This window comes from Phyllobates terribilis, unplaced genomic scaffold (genome assembly GCF_046119375.1).
Source record: "Phyllobates terribilis strain yellow unplaced genomic scaffold, ASM4611937v1 Scaffold_1__5_contigs__length_1240528914, whole genome shotgun sequence".
Lineage (NCBI taxonomy): Eukaryota > Metazoa > Chordata > Amphibia > Anura > Dendrobatidae > Phyllobates > Phyllobates terribilis.
In genome coordinates, this window is record NW_027362761.1 from 702,563,065 (window position 1) to 702,571,034 (window position 7,970).

General features: G+C 46.2%; 1 long non-coding RNA gene across 1 annotated transcript; it reads left to right on the top strand.

Moving 5' to 3' along the window:
* The first annotated feature begins 1,078 nt into the window (after nucleotides 1–1,078).
* LOC141170225 (uncharacterized) lies at nucleotides 1,079–3,623 on the top strand. Its single transcript, XR_012252311.1, has 3 exons — nucleotides 1,079–1,781; nucleotides 1,858–1,982; nucleotides 2,666–3,623. It is a non-coding gene; the product is annotated as an uncharacterized lncRNA (long non-coding RNA).
* The last annotated feature ends 4,347 nt before the right edge of the window (nucleotides 3,624–7,970 follow it).

Consider the following 7,970-nt stretch of genomic DNA (forward strand, 5'->3'; position numbering starts at 1 on the left):
TTATAGAATGCACCACACTGTTGATTCTTTTCTACAGCCTAATGGTCTGTTTCTCTTCCCTGAGAGCTCCTTGAACTGCATGTTGTGGGTTCACAGCAACAGCTTTCAAATGCAAACGCCACAACTGGAATCCGCTTCAGACCTCATCGCCGCAGCCCGCAACTCACATATATGCGAGTATGAATAAATACTCCTTTGAAAAGATACACGTGTGTGTGTATATATGTATATCTCTACCAACATTGAATATATAGAGCATTGGTGGTGAACCTATGGCACGTGTGCCAGAGGGGGGCACGCATAGCTCTCCTGGTGGGCACGTGCACAGTCTCCTCAGCACTGCTGCCCTTGCCACCAATCAGCCCGCAAGCCATCTTCCTCATCTCTAGCGCTGCGGCCTCTCTCCTCTGCGTGGCGCACCACGCGGGGCCCCTTCTACGGCGCGGGGCCCCTTCTACGGCACGGCGCACCACGCAGGGCCCCTTCTACGGCACGGCGCACCACGCGGGGCCCCTTCTACGGCACGGCGCACCACGCGGGGCCCCTTCTACAGCACGGCGCACCACGCGGGGCCCCTTCTACTGCGCGGGGCCCCTTCTACGACATGGCGCACCACGCGGGGCCCTTTCTACAGCATGGTCCTCTCCATTCTCAAGAATTCTTCAATCCGTGGCTAGTATCTTAGACTTGAAGTGCAGTGCATGCAAGCTCTCTGCAATAAACTCCATAGCGTTCTAATGTATGAGTTGTTTTTCTAAACTAAAACCTCAGTATTCAGGTTAAATTGCCATGTTGGCACTTTGCAATAAAAAAGTGGGTTTTGGATTGCAGTTTAAAGGGGTTGCCCACTACTTTTACATATAGGGCATCAATGTATGATCGGCCGTGGCACCCCCGCCGATCAGCTGTTATCTTTGCCAGCAGTGGCCGCCGTCGGCAGGAAGTGCTCACCTGCGGGGCTCCGCCGTCAAGTGGTAGTGGCCGCCGCGGTGTACTGCAGATCCGCCTCCCATTCAATTGAATAGGAGGTAGATGTGCAGTACACCACGGCGGCCACTACCACTTGACGACGGAGGCCCGCAGGTGAGCTCTTGCGCCCGCTGCCGCCAGTACCGATAACAGCTGATCGGCGGGGGTGCCTCGTGCGGGACCCCAGAGATCATATATTGATGCCCTATCCTACGGATAGGGCATCAATATAAAAGTAGTGGACAACATCTTTAAGCACCCGGTTTCTAAGGCTATGTGCGCACGTTCAGGATTTGAAGCAGAAATTTCTGCAGCATTTCTGTATCTCCTTAGCAAGAAAAATGCTGCGGAAAAAATGCATTGTTTAATGCGCTTTTTTTATGGGGGGTTTTTAAGCGTTTTTTTATGCTATTTTGGAAGCATTTTTGTACAGAAATATACGTGGTTGGAAGCTAAGTAAAGAGTTGGAGAAAAAAAACAAAACTTTCTGATGTCATTTCCTTGCCCAACCCCTCTTTTCCATTCTGCATTTTGCAAGTGACAATGCCACATCAAGAGTAGCCCCTGCGTCTCCGCAGGCCGTATATGAACCTGCTATTAGTGTGCTAAATATCCTGCATATCCACAGCGAGCAGGTAAGGCAAATGTAGGTAGAATGTACATTTCATTTTATTTTTTTTCTGTGGTGTTCACTAACCAATTGTTCGATAGGAGCGATCTAGAAGAAGACCGAAGAAACTCTGGGTACATTCTATCGTGCAAGAGAGATGTGACAAGGGGCACTTCTATGTGATATATCAAGATCTGAGGAGGTAAGTTACTATATGGGAAAAAAAGTATATTGTCATCCATGTGTACTTAATGTTTTTTGTTTTGTATTTTTTCTAGATATCCGGAAAAATTTCTGGCATTTTGTCGCATTCCTATCCATGCTTTTGACCGGCTGCTGAATACAGCGACACAGTCATGAGAAGGGCCATCTCTGCTGAGGAAAGGCTGCTTATCACCTTGCAGTAAGTAAAAATATTTCTATATCTATTTTATTGCTACCTTTTTTTTGGCTGATCAGGTATTTGTCAATGCACCGATATCCATTTTTTTTCAAATGTGGCAAAAGCTCTGTTGTGAACAACAGAAATGAACGTCTCCTTTGAATAGCGACCACGGGCCGCTGTTCAGAGGAGGGTGTTCATGACAGCAACAGGGGTCATCATGTCATGCCAATACTGGCTATGCATTGGTATCACGTCATGGGTGCACCAATGCTTGTCTACAAGAATGCGCTTCCAGCCGCCACATGTTAAATCCCGCTGTCATAGTTTGTCAGCAGCACTTAACTGCAGCCATTACCTACATCTGATGACTTTTTCAATCATTTCATGTGTTAATTTATTTTTTGTGATTTTTAATAAAAACAATTAGGTAATCTACATATACTTTTAGGCCATGGCCCCACTATCAGTATTTGGTCATTTTTTTTTCTCAGGAGTGGGAGCTAAAAGCGGGTGAGGAAGAGAAAAGGTATAATAGAAACACATACACCAATTCTGCATTTATCACCCACTCCTGGTTTTGGCTCCCACTCCTGAGAAAAAATACTGACCAAATACTGATAGTGGGGCCGTGGCCTTAATGTAATAATGTTGTCTTGTATTCCTTTTTTTGGCGTTTTTAATCATCTTATTTTCCTTTACAGATTTCTGGCCACAGGAGATAGCTATATATCACTGCACCTCCAATTTAGGGTTAGTAAATCCACCATTTCCCAAATTGTGAGGTGCACATGTACCGTCATCTGGCAGAAGTTGCAGCCCATCGTGATGTCGTGATGCCTTCCCCAACCAAGGAGACTTGGCTGCAGGTTGCGGCAGGTTTTCAAGCTGTGGCCAATTTCCCCAACTGCATAGGTGCTGTTGATGGCAAACGTGAGGGTTCAGCAGCCCCCATGATCAGGAACATGTTTCTTTAATTATAAGAAGTATTTTTCTGTTGTCCTGTTGGCGGTGGCTGATGCACATAACAAATTTGTTGCCACTGACGTTGGTGCTTATGGCAGTACTGGGGACTCTCGGATGTTGAGATCATCACAAATCAGGCTGGAAATTCTTCAAGATGGCGGGAAGCTCCCAACCCCAAGACCTTTCCCGGGTAAAACACATCCTGTTCCCTTTGTGATGGTATCGGATGGGGCATTTCCCTTAATGACCAACCTGCTGCGCCCATACCCACGAAGGGGACTGAATGCCCGGCGGATGAATTTTAATTATCGGCTTAGTCGTGCACGCATATATGTGGAATGCACCTTCAGAATCGTGTAGTCAGTGGAGGATGTTTCACACACCCATCCAGTTGGATACAGAGATCGTTGACACTGTAATTAAGGCATGCTGTGTACTCCACAACTATGCTTGTGAGTACAGCACTGAGCTAGATGAGGAGTCACAGCTGTCAGAATTAATTCCAGTGGTCAACTTGGTTCCGGGAAGGCAATCCAACTCTGGTGCCAGGGTGCGAGAAACCTTCGCTAACTACTTCATGAGTCCTGAAGGTGCCGTGCAATGGCAATACTCCTATATCGGTGGTGTGCAGCCTGACCAGCAGAGAAGATCTGATCCCCAATGAAAAAAAGATGATCAAGAAAAGTGTTTATTTCTAATAATATTTTTTTCAAAAATGTATTTTTCCATAATAAACCTAAATTTGTTTGATTTGCATTACAGTGTCCATCAGTTTTTGAATTATCGCCTTCTCCATAATTTTCTGGTCAATCTCCCAACTGTATGTAAGTCTATGACAGCCACATGGCAATCATACACTTACATTGTGACCGTTAACTCTGATTATGTTGAGTCAGAAGTAGTAGTCACAAGATAGCATTGCAGTGCTGGATAGGCCCCAGTAAATGATGTTTCAAACGTCCTGATATTTCAGGTACTGCAAAAAAACGTACCTGAGATGTCCGTGTGGAACTGTTTTGCATATGTGCGCTGCAACACTCGCACGTACCAGTGCCTGGGAATCTGCGGTACAATAGCGCTCTTCCCAAGTACTGGGTGCTGAAGGAATCACTCACCATTATCAACTGCTTGCGCTGTGAGCAGCACAAGCAAGGGACAATGTCGAGAGTAGTATTCATCCCGTTTTTTCTAACCCGTGTGAAAATATGACAAAAAAAAAACTGATAAAAACATTGCAATCACCTGGTTAGAGGCGACCACACACATTCATGAGGAGAGTAAATTTACTCTCTACAGCAAGCGGTCCCTGAGGTCAGCGCAGGTCTGGGGCCCACTCATTATTTTATTTTTTTTACCACCAACCAGGCGCATACAAGATGAAATGGCTTCAGTTGGGACCCAAATATCTCTTGTATTGGATAATACATGCCATGTATATACTCTTTTTATTTCTTTCTGAAAACTCAACAAGAATGTTGAAATATAATTTTATTTTAGAACAAATAACTGTAAGAAATAATGACAAACATTATCATTGTAAACCTGAAACAAAAAGTAATATATAATAAACTACTAATGACAAACATTGTCATACAACCCACTTTTAACTTTCCTAAACAGGAAAAAAAACTATTTTCCAACCTGTCAACAGTTTTGGCCCATATAAAGTACAGCTAGCATCTGTAGGCACTTTAAGTTTATAGGATATAAAATGAAACACCTTTTATTATAATTATCTACACCAATCATCTACGCCATAATCCAGTTTGATGAGTATTGCCGGTCTTTGTCTGACACCTCTTCCAGCCCCGCAGTGGGTGTCCTTTTTCATGTGGATGATGCTTCTTGTATGGCGCTCAAAGCTGCCACACTTTCGACCCTCCTCAGCACAGAGAAGCATCATCCACATGAAGCAGGACAGACATGACAGGCAAAGAGGAGGCGTCGGATCAAGAACTGTCACACACATCTGCCTGGAGTGTATAGTGTTTACAGCATTCCAAAATGGTGGATATAAGGACCTACAGGTGCTGGTCGTAGTTTTTATGGACCAAAACTGGTGACAGGTGGAATACCATTTTAATGAAATTGGTGGTATTATGGGTTATACCCATAACCGGGGAAAAGGTCCTGGGAATAACTAACATTTTGGGAGGGGCCAGCACGCTGCACAGCACTTCCAGGGGGTGGCCTGTTTCTAAAGAAGTCGGACGCCTCACCACCTTCTGGCTGATATGCTGCTGCTCAGGCATGTCGCTGCGGTACTCCAGTTGCTGGTGGTTGTCCAATTTGATGGATTAAATTGAACACACCATTTACTATGGTCTGCGCAGGGGCCACAGTCAATGGGCTCTCCAGAGCAGTAAGCATAGATGTGCCCGCTCCCATGTAAATGGACTGCATGTCCCGTGGCATTGCACAAAGCTGACCAGTCACCATTGCCCTGAAATGGTCGAACTCGTCCTCACGGTTGGCTCTGTCTATAAGATATGTGAGTTGTCAGTTTGAACGTTGCTCACAGCCTCTTGGCCTTTGTGTTTTTTTGTTTGCATTTTCCTTTGGCCCTTATTTGTGCCACGGGGCAGACAGTGCCAGTGCCCATCACTGTGGCCCCTGACGCGGCAGAAGAAGCAGCAGCAAGATCCAGAGAGAATGTGAGAATTTTGTCCGAATCCTGGCCTGCTGCAACATTCTCCATTGGGACATCCTCTTCCTCACCGTGAACAGCGGCACCCATATTTCCTTCCGTACTGTGAAAAAAAGCATGAATGTTAATAAAAATATACTTTTTAAAAAATTATTTTATATTATTATAGCGCCATTCATTCTACGGCGCTTTACATGTGATCTTTAACAAAACGTGACTGCGACTGGTACAGGAGGAGCGAGGACCCTGCCCGCGAGGGCTCACAGTCTACAAGGGATGGGTGAGGATACAGTAGGTTAGGGTAGAGCTGTTGGTGCAGCGGTATGGTGGAGCATTGGTTACTGCAGGCTTTAGGCTTGTCGGAAGAGGCGAGTCTTCAGGTTCCTTTTGAAGATTTCCACGGTATGCGAGAGTCTGATATGTTGGGGCAGAGAGTTCCAGAGTAGGGGAGACGCACGGGAGAAATCTTGTATGCGATTGTGGGAAGAGGGGAGTATAGCAGGAGTCCTTGTGAGGATCAGAGGTTGCATGCAAGTATGTACAAGGAGACTAGGTCACAGATATAAGGAGGAGACAGGTTGTGGATGGCTTTGTATGCCCGTGGTTAGGGTTTTGAACTGGAGTTTCTGGGCAATGGGGAGCCAGTGAAGGGATTGACAGAGGGGAGAGGCCAGGGAATAGCTTGGTGACAGGTGGATTAGTCGGGCAGCAGAGTTTAGGATAGATTGGAGGGGTGCAAGAAGGGAGGCCACAGAGCAGGAGGTTGCAGTATTCGAGGCGGGAGCGGATGAGGGCATGCACTAGTGTTTTTGCAGATTCGTGGTTGAGGAATGTGCGGATCCGGGAGATATTTTTGAGTTGGAGTCGGCCGGAAGTGGAAAGGGCTTGGATATGTGGTTTGAAGGAGAGTTCCGAGTCCTGGGTTACCCGAGGCAGTGAGCTTGCGGGACCCGGGAGAGTGGACAGCCATTGACGTTGATAGATAGATAGGTCAGATGGGGAGGATGAATGAGATGGTGGAAAGATGATGAATTCTGTTTTATCCATGTTAAGTTTTAGAAATCTAGCAGAGCAGAAGGATGAGATAGCGGACAGACATTGTGGGATTTAGGTTAGTAAGAAGGTGATATTGGGTCCAGAGAGGTAGATCTGTGTCTCATCAGCATAGAGGTGAAACTCTGTGAGCTGTCCCAGGGCAAAGGTGTAAATGGAGAAGAGCAGAGGTCCTAGAACTGAACCTTGGGGGACACTGACAGATAGGGGGCGAGATGAGGAGGTGGTGTGTGAGTGGGAGACACTGAATGTCCTATCTGTTAGGTATGGAGAGATCCAAGATAGGGCCAAGTCTGTGATGCCGAGAGATGAGAGTCCCTAGCAAGAGGGAATGGTCCACTGTGTTGAAGGCAGATGACAGGTCAAGGAAGAGGAGGACAGAGTATTGTCTCTTGGATTTGGCGGTTAGTAGGTTGTTGGTGACTTTAGTCAGGGCAGTTTCAGTAGAATGGTGCAGTCGGAAACCAGATTGGAGGCATTGAAAGAGCAGGAGGAGAGGTGGGAGGACAGTTCAACGTGGACATGTTCCAGTAGTTTTGAGGCATAGGGGAGGAGTGATGTTGGGTGGTAGTTTGTTAGACAGGATGGGTCAAGGGACTTCTTTTTGAGGATGGTTGTGATCGAGGCATGTTTGAAACATGAGGGAGAGACACCAGTTGTTAGTGACAGGTTGAAAAGGTGGGTTAGGGTTGGGATGAAGATAGTGTTAAGGTTGAGGATGAGGTGGGACAGGATAGGGTTAAGTTCACAAGTGGTGAGTTGTGATTTGGAGAGTAAAGAGTTAAGTTGATCTTCCATAATGGTGGAGAAGCTGGTTTTGCAGGAGTAGGATTGAATAGGTATGAGGAGGGACTGGGGGGGACTTAAGGCAAAAGCTTTGTCTGATGGTGTCAATCTTCTGCTTGAAGAATGAGGCAAAGTTTTCAGTGGAGAGGGAAGAGGCGCTGGGGACGGAGGAGAGAATTGAAAGTGTTTAAATGGCTGTTTAGGGTTGTGAGACAGGGAGGATATGAGAGATGAGAATTAGGTTTGTTTTGCTGCAGTGAGTGTGGACTTGAATATAGTGAGGGACTGTTTGAATGCGATGAAGTGCTCATTAGTGTGGGACCTTTTCCATCTATGCTCAGCAACCCTGGAGGCCCATCTCATTTCTTTAGTCAGGTTGGTGTGCCAGGGTTGCCTGTTGATTGTGTGAGCTTTGGTATGTATGAGGGGGGTGACTGAATTGAGAGCTGCAGCTGTTGTTACATAAAGTGGCAGCAACATCTGCGTCATGTAAGGAATTGATGTCTGTAAGAGGGAGGAGTGATTCAGAGAGTGAGTGTTGGTCAAGGTGTTTAAGA